This window comes from Cannabis sativa, chromosome 3, assembly GCF_029168945.1.
Source record: "Cannabis sativa cultivar Pink pepper isolate KNU-18-1 chromosome 3, ASM2916894v1, whole genome shotgun sequence".
Lineage (NCBI taxonomy): Eukaryota > Viridiplantae > Streptophyta > Magnoliopsida > Rosales > Cannabaceae > Cannabis > Cannabis sativa.
In genome coordinates, this window is record NC_083603.1 from 39,721,463 (window position 1) to 39,735,540 (window position 14,078).

Consider the following 14,078-nt stretch of genomic DNA (forward strand, 5'->3'; position numbering starts at 1 on the left):
TAGATCCATGGTCCCCATTCTAGTTGAGACTGTACTGCTTGTAAGACTCAATAATTGATTTGTGATTAATCAATTATCATTCTAAAGTTAGACTATGTCTAATTTGTGAATTTTCACTAAGCAGGGGCGAAATTGTAAAGTAAAGAGATTCTAGGTTTATTTATTAATTCATAGACTTTATATGTCTAATTAATAATTAAATTAAATGACAATATTATTTAATAATCTATTTTAGTTATTAAATAATTAGTTTTGGCATTTAAATGGTTAGAATTGGAAAATTGGCATTTTTGAGAAAATAGAAATAAAAATTGTGAAAACTACAAAAACCAAGTGAGGCCCAGTAACACCTATGGCCGGCCACTTGGATAGGTTTTTCTTATTAATATTTTCATTATTTTAATGCCAAATAATTACTAACCTAAACCTAGTAGTTGCCTATAAATAGAAAGTGATGGCTCAGTCAAACAACAAGTTTTCATAACCTTTTCTTAGAAAATCATTTTTTCAGAAAACTGAGCCTTCCCTCTCTCTCCATAGCCGAATCAACCTCTCTCTGTTTTCCTCTTCTAAATTTCGAAACCCTCTGTGATAGAGTAGGGCCCACACATAGCAAGTTGTACCTCAATCATATATTGGAAGATTGTGAAGGACCACACACAAAGAGAAGGACATTCGAGGTCTCTGTTCCGGTCTGGGTACACGACCGTGTCCTGGCCTGAGTTCCAGTCTCAGTTTGGGTCTGAGGCTAGGTGTGTGTTCGGTTATAGGTCTGGCTCCCGGTCCTGGTCACGGTCCTAGTCTTGCTCTAGGGTCCTGGTTCGGCGATTCTTGTTCAGGTTCTAATTTTGGGTCCCACGTCTAGGTTTGGGTTCGGGAATGGTTCTTCTTCTGGGTTCTGGTCCTAGTCTGTGTCCCAAATCTAGACACCGACTATTGGTCTGTTCCAGGCCCCGCTAACCGAATCCCGAGTCAAGATCTGGATCACTGTCACGGGTCTCGGTCCGAACCTGGTTAAGGTCCCAGATCCCATTTTTGAGTTTGGGGTCGGGATCAAGACTGGGGTACAGTTCTAGGTGCCGACCCTATTTCTTTGTCGCGAGTCCAGGTTTAGGTCTCTTTCTTGGTTTTGATCTGGGTTGGGGGTTAGGTCTCTATCTGGCTTTTGATCTAGGTTCAAGTTTGGGTTTAGGTCCTGGTCCTGGTCCTAGTCCTAGTTCGGTTCTAGTTCCATTTGCGATTCTGAGTTCGAGTTTGGGTTTTAGTTTGGGTCGAAGTTCGAGTCCTATTCTGAGTTTGGGTTTGGATCCGAATTTCAGTCTACATCCAGATCAGGCTACGGGTGTGGGTATGCGTCCTGGGTCCTGGTTCCGGTTCAGGTCCCAGGTCCCATTTCTGAGTTTGGGTTCGAGATCGAGACTCGGGTGCAGTTCTATGTCCCGACCATGGTTCTGTGTCCCTAGTCTGGTTCCAAGTTTGGGTCTGAGTTTAGGTTCAGGTTCGGGTCCCGAGTACAGGTTTGGGTTTGGATCCGGGTATGGCTCCCAATTTGGGTATAGGTCTGATTTGGAGTTAGGGTCTTGGTCCGGTTACGGTTCTAGATCTATGTTCAATTTCAGTTATGATTCCAAGTCCAAGTCCTAGTTCCAGTCTCGGTCAACTTCCGGTTATGGGTTCTGGTCCACTTTTGGGTTTGGGACTGGGTTCAGGTCTGGGTGTGGGTTCGGGTCCTTGTCAGAGTTCTGGTCCAGGGCGGGGTCCCAAATCCAGACACTGACTATGGGTTTTGTCTAAGCCCTCGGTCTAGATCCGGATCCCAATATCGGGTCGGAGTCTGGTTCTACTTCTGGTGCCGGGTCTTGAGCTGGGTCCTAGGTTCAAGTTCAGGTATGGGTCGGGTACTAAGTCCCGATCCTAGTTCTATTTCCCCGGTCCCTATCCTGATTATGGGTCCAAGTCCCAGTTATGGTGTGGGTTTGGGTCCCGAGTGTGGGCCCAAGTTTGGGTCTTGGTCAAGATCTCGGTCCAGATCTAAGTCCAGCATTTCGATCCCAGTTTGGGTCTTGGTCCGAGTCCAGGTTCGTATCCGGATCCCTATCTAGGTCCAACTCTGTGTTTTGAATTGGGTCCAAGATTCAGGTCAAGGTCCGGGTCTTAGTTCCAGTCTAGGTACACGACCGTGCCCGGGCCCGAGTTCCAGTCTTAGTTTGGGTCTGAGGCTAGGTGTGTGTTCGCTTCTAGGTCTGAGTTCGGGTCCTGGTCACGGTCCTAGTCTTGTTCTAGGGTCCTGGTTCGGTAATTCTTGTTCAGGTTCTAATTTAGGGTCCCAGTTCTAGGTCTAGCCTCGGGTTTGGTTCTTCGTCTGGGTTCTGGTCCTAGTTTGAGTCCCAGATCTAGACACCGACTATTGGTGGGTTCATCATCTGGATCACTGTCACGGGTCTCGGTCTGGTTCTGGTTCAGGTCCAGGTCCCATTTCTAAGTTTGAGTTCGGGATCAAGTTTGGGGGGCGGTTCTAGGTTCCGACCCTGGTTCTGTGTCCCTAGTCTAGATCCATGTTTGGTCTGAGTTCAAGTTCGGGTTCGGGTCCCAAGTCCAGGTTTGGGTTTGGATCCGGGACCAGCTCCCAATTCGGGTCTAGGTTTGATTTGGAGTCCGGGTCCTAGTCCGGTTACGGTTCTGGATCTAGGTCAAATTTCAGTTATGATTCCAAGTCCAAGTCCTATTTCCAGTCCCGGTCAACTTTCAGTTTCGGTTCCAATTTTGTGTCACAGGGTACGGGTTCGGGTCCACTTATGGGTTTTGGACTGGGTTCAGGTCCGGGTGTGGGTTCGGGTCCTCGTCAGGGTTCGGGTCCAGGGCTGGGTCCCAAAACCAGACTGACTACGGGGTTTTATCCAAGCCCTTGTTCTTGATTCGGATCCCAATCTCGGGTCCCAATCTGGTTAAATTTCTTGTGCAGGGTCACGAGCTGGGTCCTAGGTTCAAGTTCGGGTCTGGGTTGGGTACTAGGTCCTGATCCTAGTTCTGTTTCCCAGGTCCCTATCCTAATTCAGGGTCCACGTCCCAGTTATTGTGTGTGTTTGGGTCGCGGTCTAGGTTCGGGTTCGAGTCCTAGTGTCGGTTCAGGTTTAAGTCTCTGTCTCGATTTTGATCTGGGCGCGGGTTTGGGTTTAGTTTCTAGTCCTGGTCCTAGTCCTAGTTTGGCTCTAGTTCCATTTGCGATTCTGAGTTCGAGTTTGGGTTTGAGTTGGGGTCATAGTTCGAGTCCTGTTCTGAGTTTGGGTTCGGGTCAGGATTATAGTCTAGGTCCAGATCAGGCTCCTGGTGTGGGTTCGCATCCTAGGTCTTGGTCTAGGTTGGGTTTGAGTCCCAAGTTCCATTCCCGATCTGAGTCTTGATTAATTTATGGGTCTAAGTCCTTGGTTCTCATATTGGTCAGGGTTCGAGTTCGGGTTCGGGTCCGGGTCTACCTTTGGGTCTTATTCGAGGTGTGGGTTTGATTTCGGGTCTGAGTTTGTGTCCGGGTTTGTGTCCATGTCTAGACCTTATCAGGGTCTAGGTTCTGGTCTAGGTCCAAGTTGGGGTGGGTAAGGATCTCGGTCCAGATCTAGGTCCAGCATTTTGATCTCATTCTTGGTCTTGGTCCAAGTCTACGTTCGTATCCGGATCCCTATCTAGGTCCAAGTCTGTGTTTGGGATTAGGCCCTAGATTTAGGTCTAGGTCTGGGTCTTAGTTCTGGTTTGGGTACACGACCATGTCCGGGCCCGAGTTCCAGTGTCAGTTTGGGTCTGAGGCTAGGTCTGTGTTCGTTTCTAAGTCTGGGTCCGGGTCTTGGTCACGGTCCTAGTCTTGTTCTAGGGTCCTGGTTCGGCGATTCTTGTTCAGGTTCTAATTTTGGGTCCCAGGTCTAGGTTTGGGTTCGGGTTTGGTTCTTCGTTTGGGTTCTTGTCCTAGTCTATGTCCCAAATCTAGACACCGACTATTGGTATGTTCAAGGCCCCGTTACCCGAATCGCGAGTCAAGATCTATATAACTGTCGCGGGTCTCGGTCTGGTTATGGTTCAGGTCCTATGTCCCATTTCTGAGTTTGGGTTCGGGATCGAGACTGGGGTGCAGTTCTAGGTCCCAACCCTGGTTCTGTGTCCCTAGTCTGGTTCCATGTTTGGGTCTGAGTTCAGGTTCGGGTTCGGGTCCTAAGTCCAGGTTTGGGTTGGGATCCGGGTCCGTCTCCTAATTCGCGTCTAGGTCTTATTTGGAGTCCGGGTCTTGGTCCTGCTACAGTTTTGGATCTAAGTCCAATTTAAGTTATAATTCTAAGTCCTAGTTCCAGTCCCGGTCAACTTCAAGTTTTGGTTCCAATTTTGGGTCCAGGGCTGGGTCCCAAATCCAGACACTGACTACGGGTTTTGTCCAAGCACTGGGTCCAAATCCAGATCCCAATCTCGGCTCCTTGTCTCGTTCCGTTTCTGGTGCCGGGTCACGAGCTGTGTCCTAGGTTCAAGTTAGGGTCTGGGTCGGGTAATAGGTCGCGGTCCTAGTTTTGTTTCACAGGTCCCTATAATGATTCTGGGTCCAGGTCCAGGTTATTGTGTTGGTTTGGGTCCCGGTCTACGTTCGGGTTCGAGTCCTAGTCTCGGTTCGGGTTTAGGTCTCTGTCTAGGTTTTGATATGGGTTCGGGTTTTTGTTTAGGTCTTGGTACTTGTCCTGGTCCTAGTTCGATTATAGGTCCATTTGCGATTTTGTGTTCGAGTTTAGGTTTGAGTTCGGGTCGGAGTTCGAGTCTTGTTCTGAGTTTGGGTTCGGGTCCGGATTTAAGTCTAGGTCCAGATTAGGCACCAGATATGGGTTCGTGTCCTGGGTCTTGGTCTAGGTTGGGTCCGAGTCCCAAGTTCCAATCCCGATCAGAGTGTGGATTCAGTTTGTGGTCTAAGTCCTTTGTTCTGATCCTAGTCTGGGTTCGAGTTTGGGTCTGGTTCCAGGTCTAGCTTTGGGTATGATTCTAGGTGTGGGTTTGAGTTCGAGTCTAAGTCTATGTCTGGGTTTGTGTCCAGGTTTAGACCCTGATCTGGGTCTAGGTTCGGGTCTAGGTCCAAGTTGGGGTCCCGAGTGCGGGTCCAAGTTTGGGTCTGGGTCAGGATCTCGGTCAAGATCTAGGTCCAGCATTTCGATCCCATTCTGGGTCTTGGTCCGAGTCCAGGTTCGTATCTGGATCCTTATCTAGGTCCAAGTCTGTGTTAGGGATCAGTTCCCAGATTTAGGTCCAGGTCTGGGTCTCAATTCCGGTCTGGGTACACGACCATGTCCGGGACCGAGTTCCAGTCTCAGTTTTGGTCTGAGGCTACGTCTCTGTTCGTTTCTAGGTTTGGGTCCGGGTCCAGGTCACGATCCTAGATCTTTTTCTAGGATCCTGGTTTGGCGATTCTTATTCAGGTTCTAATTTTGGGTCCCAGGTCTAGGTTTGGTTCTTCGTTTGGGTTCTTGTCCTAGTCTAAGTCCCAGATCTAGACACTGACTATTGGTCTGTTCCAAGCGTTGTTACCCGAATCCCGAGTCAAGATCTAGATCACTGTCACGGGTTTCGGTTTGGTTCTAGTTCAGGGGTGCCAGGTCCCATTTCGGAGTTTGGGTTTGGGATCGAGATTGGGGTGCGGTTCTAGGTGCCAACCCAGGTTCTGTGTCCATAGTCTAGTTCCATGCAGGTTTAAGTTTAGGTTCGGGTTCGGGTCCCGAGTCCAGGTTTGGGTGGGGATCCGGGTCCGGCTCCCAATTCGGTTCTAGGTCTGACTTGGAGTTTGGGTCCTAGTCCGGTTACGGTTCTGGATCTAGGTCCAATTTCAGTTATGATTCCAAGTCCAAGTCCTAGTTCCAGTCCCAGTTAAATTCTAGTTTTGGTTCCAATTTTGGGTCACAGGGTCCGGGTTCGGGTTCCCTTTTAAGTTTGGGACTGGGTTCAAGTCCGGGTGTGGGTTCGGGTCCTTGTCAGGGTTCGGGTCCAGCGCTGGGTCCCAAATCTAGACACCGACTACGGGTTTTGTCGAAGCCCTGGGTCCAGATCTGGATCCTAATCTCGGGTCCCTGTCTGGTTCCATTTCTGGTGCCGGGTCACGAGCTGGGTCCTAGATTCAAGTTCGGGTCTGGGTCGGGTACTAGGTCCCGGTCCTAGTTCTGTTTCCCAGGTCCCTATCGTGATTCTGGGTCCAGCTCCCGATTATTGTGTGGGTTTGGGCCCTAGTCTTGGTTCGGGTTCGAGTCCTAGTCTCGGTTCGGGTTTAGGTCTCTATCTGGGTTTTGCTCTGGGTTTGGATTTGGGTTTAGGTCCTTGTCCTGGTCTTGGTCCTAGTTCGGTTATAGTTCCATTTGCGATTCTGAGTTCGAGTTTGGGTTTGAGTTCGAGTCAGAGTTCGAGTCAAGTTCTGAGTTCGGGTTCGGGTCCAGATTTAAGTCTAGTTCCAGATTAGGCTCCAGGTGTGGGTTCGCATCCTGGGTCTTGGTCTAGGTTGGGTCCGAGTCCAAAGTTCCAATCCCAATCTGAGTCTGGATTCAGTTTTGAGTCTAAGTCCTTGGTTCCGGTCCTGGTCTGGGTTCGAGTTTGGGTCCGGGTCCAGGTCTAGCTTTGGGTCTGATTTTATGTGTGACTTTGAGTTCTAGTCCGAGTCTGTGTCCGGGTTTGTGTCCAGGTCTGGACCCCATTCTAGGTCTAGGTTCGGGTCCAGGTCCAAGTTAGGGTCTGGGTCAGGATCTCGGTCTAGATTTAGGTCCAGCATTTCGATCCCATTTTGGGTCTTGGTCCGAGTCCCGGAACGTATCCGGATCCCTATCTAGGTCCAAGTCTGTGTTTAGGATCAGGTCCAAGATTTAGGTCCAGGTCGGGGCCTCTGTTCCGGTCTGGGTAGGGGTCCCATATCCAGACATCGACTACGGGTTTTGTCCAAGCCCTTGGTCTAGATCCGGATTCCAATCTCGGGTCGGAGTCTGGTTCTACTTCTGGTGCCGGGTCTTGAGCTGGGTCCTAGGTTCAAGTTCGGGCATGGGTCGGGTACTAGGTCCCGATCCTAGTTCTATTTCCCTGGTCCCTATCCTGATTCTTGGTCCAAGTCCCAGTTATTGTGTGGGTTTGGGTCCCGGTCTAGTTCGGGTTCGAGTCCTAGTCTCGGTTCGGGTTTAGGTCTTTGTCTGGGTTTTTATCTGGGTTCGGGTTTGGGTTTAGGTCCTGGTCTTGGTAATAGTCCTAGTTCGGTTTAGTTCCATTTGCGATTCTGAGTTCGAGTTTGGGTTTGAGTTCGGGTCGTAGTTTCCAGTCCTGGTCTAAGTTTGGGTTCGGGTCTGAATTTAAGTCTAGGTCCAGATCAAGCTCCAGGTGTGGGTTCGCGTCCCAAGTTCCATTCCCGATCTGAGTCTGGATTAAGTTCTGGGTCTAAGTCCTTGGTTCTGATCCTGGTCTGGGTTTGAGTTTGGGTCCGAGTCCGAGTCTAGCTTTGGGCCTGACTCTAGGTGTGGGTTTGAGTTCGGGTCCAAGTTTGTGTCTGGGTTTCTGTCCAAGTCTGGACCCCGATCTGGGTCTAGGTTCGGGTCAAGGTCAAAGTTAGGGTCCCGAGTGCGGGTCAAAGTTTTTGTCTGGGTCAGGATCTCGGTCCAGATCTAGGTAAAGCATTTCGATCCCAGTCTGGGTCTTGGTGCGAGTCCAGGTTTGTATCCGGATCTCTTTCTAGGTCCAAGTCTGTGTTTGGGATCATCTTCCAGATTTAGGTCCAGGTCTGGGTACACGATCGTGTCCGGCGCCAAGTTCCAATCTCAGTTTGGGTCTGAGGCTAGGTCTGTGTTCAGTTCTAGGTCTGGGTCCGGGCCCTGGTCATGGTCCTAGTCTTGTTCTAGGGTCTTGGTTCAGCGATTCTTGTTCAAGTTCTATATTTGGGTCCACAGTCTAAGTCTAGGTTGGGGTTTGGTTCTTCGTCTGGGTTCTCGTCCTAGTCTGAGTCCCAAATCTAGTCATCGACTACTGGTCTGTTCCAGGCCACGTTACCCATCCCCAGTCAAGATCTAGATCACTGTCACGGGTCTCGGTCTGGTTCTCGTTCAGGTACCAAGTCCCATTTCAAGGTTTTGGTTCGAGATCAAGAATGGGATGCGGTTCTAGGTCCCGACCCTGGTTCTGTGTCCCTAGTCTGGTTCCATGTTTGGGTCTGAGTTCAAGTTCGGGTTCGGCTCCCCAGTCCAGGTTTGAGTTGGGATTCGGGTCCGACTCCCAATTCGGGTCCAGGTCTTATTTGGAGTCCGGGTCCTCGTCCGGTTACGACTTTGGATCTAGGTCCAATTTCACTTATGATTCCAAGTCCAAGTCCTGGTTCCAGTCCCGGTCAACTTCCGGTTTTGGTTCCAATTTTGGGTCACAAGGTACGGGTTCGGGTCCACTTTTGGGTTTGGGACTGGGTTGAGGTCCGAGTGTTGGTTCGGGTCTAGGGCTGGGTCCCAAATCCAGACACCGACTACGGGTTTTGTCCAAGCCCTGGGTCCAGATCTGGATCCCAATCTCGGGTCGAATTTTGGTTCCATTTCTGGTGCCGGGTCACGAGTTGGGTCCTAAGTTCAAGTTCGGGTCTGGTTCGGGTATTAGGTCCCGGTCCTAGTTCTATTTCCCAGGTCCCTATCCTGAGTCTCGGTACAGGTACCGATTATTGTGTGAGTTTGGGTCCCTGTCTACCTTCAAGTTCGAGTCCTAGTCTCGGTTTGGGTTTAGGTCTCTGTCAGGGTTTTGATCTGGGTTCGAGTTTGGGTTTAGGTCCTGGTCCTGGTCCTAGTCCTAGTTCGGTTCTAGTTCCATTTGCGATTCTGAGTTCGAGTTTGGGTTTGAGTTCGGGTCGGAGTTCGAGTCCTGGTCTGAGTTTTGGTTTGGGTTCGAATTTCAGTCTAGGTCCAGATAAGGCTCCGGGTGTGGGTTCGCGTCCTGGGTCTTGGTCTAGGTTGGGTCCGATTCTTAAGTTACAATCCCGATCTGAGTCTGGATTCAATTCTGGGTCTAAGTCCTTGGTTCTGATCCTGGTCTGGGTTTGAGTTTGGGTCCGACTCCGGGTCTAGCTTTGGGTCTGATTCTAGGTGTGTTTGTGTTCGGGTCCGAGTCTGTGTCCGGGTTTGTGTCCAAGTCTGAGCCCCGATCTGGGTTTAGGATCGGGTCGAGGTCCAAGTTGGGGTCCCGAGTACGGGTCCAAGTTTGGGTCTGGGTGAGTATCTCGGTCTAGTTCTAGTTCAGGTCCAAGGTCCCATTTCTTAGTTTTTGTTTGGGATAGAGACTGGGGTGCGGTTTTAGGTCCCGACCCTTATTCTGTGTCCCTAGAATGGTTCCATGTTTGGGTCTGAGTTCAAGTTCGGGTTTAGGTCTCTGTCTGGGTTTTGATCTGGGTTCGGGTTTCGGTTTAGGTCCTAGTCCTAGTCCTAGTCCTAGTTCGGTTCTAGTTCCATTTGCGATTCTAAGTTCGACTTTGGGTTTGAGTTCGAGTCAGAGTTCGAGTCCTGGTCTGAATTTTGGGTCCAAGTCTGGATTTCAGTCTAGGTCCTGATCAGGCTGAAGTTGTGGGTTCTCGTCCTGGGTCTTGGTCTAGGTTGGGTCTGAGTACCAAGTTCCAATTTCGATCTGAGCCTGGATTCAGTTCTGGGTCTAAGTCCTTGGTCCTAATCTTTGTCTGGGTTCGAGTTTGGGTCCTTGTCCGAGTCTAGCTTTTGGTTTGATTCTAGGTGTGGGTTGGAGTTCGAGTTCGAGTCTGTGTCCGGGTCCGTGTCCAAATCTGGACCCCGATCTGGGTCTAGGTTCGGGTCCAAGTCCAAGTTCGGGTCCCGAGTGCGGGTCCAAGTTTGGGTCTGGGTCAAGAGCTCGGTCCACATCTGGTCCAGCATTTTGATCCCAGTCTGGGTCTTGGTCATGGTCAAAGTTCGTATCCGGATCCCTATCTAGGTCCAAGTCTGTGTTTGGGATCGGGTCCCAGATTTAGGTCCAAGTCCGGGTCTCAGTTCCGTCCTGGGTACACGACCGTGTCCAGGCCTGAGTTCCAGTCTCAATTTTGGTTTGAGGCTAGGCCTGTGTTCGGTTCTAGGTCAGGGTGCGGGTAATAGTCATGGTCCTTGTCTTGTTCTAGGGTCCTGGTTCAGCGATTCTTGTTCAGGTACTAATTTTGGGTCCCAGGTCTAGGTCTGGGTTCGAGTTTGGTTCTTCATCTTGGTTCTAGTCCTAGTCTGAGTTCCAAATCTAGACATCGACTACTAGTCCTAGTCTATGTTTGTGCCCAGGTCTGGACCCTGATCTAGGTCTAGGTTCGGGTCCAGGTCCAAGTTCGGGTCTCGAGTGCAGGTCCAAGTTTGGGTCTCGGTCAGCATCTCGGTACAGATCTAGGTCCAGCATTTTGATCCCAGTCTGGTTCTTGGTCCGAGTCCAAGTTCGTATCCGGATCCCTATCTAGGTCCAAGTCTGTGTTGGGGATCGGGTCCCAGATTTAGGTCCAAGTACGGGTCTCAGTTTCCGTCTGGGTACACGACCTTGTCTGGGCCCGAGTTCCAGTCTCAGTTTGGGTCTGAGGCTAGGTCTGTGTTCGGTTCTATGTCTGGGTCCTGGTCCTGGTCACGTTCCTTGTCTTGTTCTAGCGTCCTGGTTCAGAGATCCTTGTTCAGGTTCTAATTTTGGGTCCCAGGTCTAAGTCTGGGTTCGGGTTTGGTTCTCCCAGATCTAGACACTGAGCACTAGTCTGTTCTAGGCCCTGTTACCGGAATCCCGAGTCAAGATCTGGATCACTGTCACGGGTCTCGGTTTGGTTCTGGTTCAGGTCCCAGGTCCCATTTTTGAGTTTGGGTTCGGGATCGAGACTAGGGTGCTGTTCAAGGTCCGGACCCTGGTTCTGTGTCCCTAGTCTGGTTCCATGTTTGGGTCTGAGTTCAGTTTCGGGTTCGGGTCCCGAGTCCGGGTTAGGGTTGGGATCCGGGTCCGGCTCCCAATTTGGGTCTATGTCTGATTTGGATTCCGGGTCCTGGCCCGGTTACGTTTCGGGATCTAGGTCCAATTTCAGTTATGATTCAAAGTCCAAGTCCTAGTTCCAGTCCCGGTCAACTTTCGGTTTTGGTTCCAATTTTGGGTTACAGGGTACGGGTTCAGGTCCACTTTTGGGTGTGAGACTTGGTTCAGGTCTGAGTGAGGGTTCGGGTCCTTGTCAGGGTTCGGGTCCTTGTCAGGGTTCGGGTCCAGGGTTGGGTCCCAAATCAAGACACCGACTACAGGTGTTGTCCAAGCCCTAGGTCAGAATCTAGATCCATATCTCGGGTCCCACTCTGCTTCCATTTCTTGTGCCGGGTCACCAGCTGGGTCCTAGGTTCAAGTTCGGGTTTGGGTCGGGTACTATGTCCCGGTCCTAGTTCTATTTCCCATGTCCCTATCCTGATTCTAGATCCAGGTCCCGGTTATTGTGTGGGTTTGGGTCTATGTTCGAGTTCGAGTCTAGTCTCGGTTCGGGGTTAGGTCTTTGTCTGGGTTTTGATCTGGGTTCGGGTTTGGGTTTAGGTCCTTGTCCTCGTCCTAGTCCTAGTTCCATTTGCCATTCTTAGTTCGAGTTTGAGTCTGAGTTCGGGTCGGAGTTCGCATCCTGGGTCTTTGTCTAGGTTTGGTCTCAGTCCCAAGTTCCAATCCCGATCTGAGTTTGGATTCAGTTCTTCGTCTAAGTTTTTGGTTCTGAACCTAATCTGTGTTCGAGTTTGGGTCCGGGTCTTGTTATGTTTCCAAGTCCAAGTCCTAGTTCCAGTCCCGGTCAACTTTCGGTTTTGGTTCCCATTTTGGGTCACAGGGTACGAGCTCGGGTCCACTTTTGTGTTTGGGATTGGGTTCATGTCCGAATGAGGGTTCGGATCCTTGTCAGGGTTGGGGTCCGGAGTTGGGTTCCTAATCTAGACACCGACTACAAGTTTTGTCCAAGCCCTGGGTCCAGATCTGGATCCCAATCTCGGGTCCTAGTGTGGTTCCATTTCTTGTGCCGGGTCACGAGCTGGGTCCTAGGTTCAAGTTCGGGTCTGGGTCGGGTACTATGTCCCGGTCCTAGTTGTGTTTCCCAGGTCTTTATCCTTATTCTGGATCAAGGTCCCGGTTATTGTGTGGGTTTGTGTCTCGGTCTAGGTTCAAGTTCGAGTCCTAGTCTCGATTCGGGTTCAGGTCTCTGTCTTGGTTTTGATCTCAGTTCGCGTTTGGGTTTAAGTCCGGGTCCTAGTCCTAGTCCTAGTTCGGTTCTAGTTCCATTTGCGAGTCTTTGTTCGAGTTTGGGTTTGAGTTCGGTCGGAGTTCGAGTCCTGGTCTGAGTTTGGGTTCGGGTCCGGATTTGAGTCTAGGTCCAGATCAAGCTCCGGGTGTGGGTTCGCGTCATGGGTCTATGTCTAGGTTGGGTCTGAGTCCCAAGTTCCAATCTCGATCTGAGTCTTGATTCAGTTCAGGGTCTAATTCCTTGGTTCTGATCCTGTTCTGGATTAGAGTTTGGGTCCGGGTCAAGGTCTAACTTTGGGTCTAATTCTAGGTGCGGGTTTGAGTTCGGGTCGGAGTCTGTGTCCGTGTTTGTGTCCAGGTCTGGACCACGGTCTGGCACTAGGTAAGGGTCAAGGTCCAAGTTTGGGTCCGAGTGCGGGTCCAAGTTTGGTTCTTCGTCAAGATCTCGGTCCAGATCTAGGTCCAGCATTTCGATCACTGTCTTGGTCTTGGTCCATCTCCAGGTTCATATTCGAATCCCTATCTAGATCCAATTCTGTGTTTGGGATTGTTCCCAGATTTAGGTCCAGGTTCAGGTCTCAGTTTCGGTCTATGTACACGACTGTGTCCGAGCCCGTGTTCCAGTCTCAGTTGGGGTCTAAGGTTATGTCTGTGTTCGATTCTACGTATGGGTCCGGGTCCTGCTCACGGTCCTTGTCTTGTTCTAGGGTCCTTAGTCGACGATTATTTTTCAGGTTCTAATTTTTGGTCCCAGGTCTAGGTCTGTGTTCGGGTTTAGCTCTTCGTCTGTGTTCTGGTCTTAGTCTAAGTCCCAGATCTAGACACCGACTACTGGTATGTTCCAGGCCCCGTTACATGAATCCCGAGTCAAGATCTGGATCACTGTCACGGGTCTCGGTCTGGTTCTAGTTTAGGTCCTAGGTCCTATTTCTGAGTTTGGGTTCGGGATCGAGACAGGGGTGCAGTTCTAAGTCCCGACCCTAGTTCTGTGTCCCTTGTCTGGTTCCATGTTTGGGTCTTGATCCCAATCTCGGGTCCTAGTCTGGTTCCATTTCTTGTGCCGGGTGACGAGCTGGGTCCTAGGTTCAAGTTCGGGTTTGGGTCGAGTTCGAGTCTTAGTCTCGGTTCGGGTTTAGGTCTCTGTTTGGGTTTTGATTTGGGTTCGGTTTTGGGTTTCGGTCCTGGTCCTAGTAGTTGTTCGGTTCTAGTTCCATTTGCCATTCTTAGTTCGAGTTTGGGGCTGAGTTCAGATCGGAGTTTGAATCCTGGTCTAAATTTGGGTTCGGGTATGGATTTCAGTCTAGGTCCAAATCAGGCTCCGGGTGTGGGTTCGCATCCTGGGTCTTTGTCTAGGTTTGGTCTCAGTCCCAAGTTCCAATCCCAATCTGAGTCTGGATTCAGTTCTAGGTCTAAGTCCTTAGTTCTGATCCTGGTCTGGGCTCGAGTTTGGGTCTGGGTCTGGGTCTAGCTTTGGCTCTGATTCTAGGTGTTGGTTAGAGTTCGGATCAAAGTCTGTGTCCTTGTTTGTGTCCAGGTCTGGACCCCGATCTGGGTCTAGGTTCGAGTCCAGGTCCAAGTTCAGGTCCCGAGTGCGGGTCCAATTTTGGGTCTTGATAGGATCTTGGTCCAGATCTAGGTCCACCATTTCGATCCCAGTCTGGGTCTTGGTCCGAGTCCAAGTTCATATCCGGATCCCTATCTATGTCCAAGTCTGTGTTGGGGATCGGGTCCCAGATTTAGGTCAAAGTCCGGGTCTCAATTTCGGTCTGGGTACACGACCTTGTCTGGGCCAGAGTTCCAGGCTAAGTTTGGGTCTTAGGCTAGGTCTGTGTTCGGTTCTAGGTCTGGGTTCG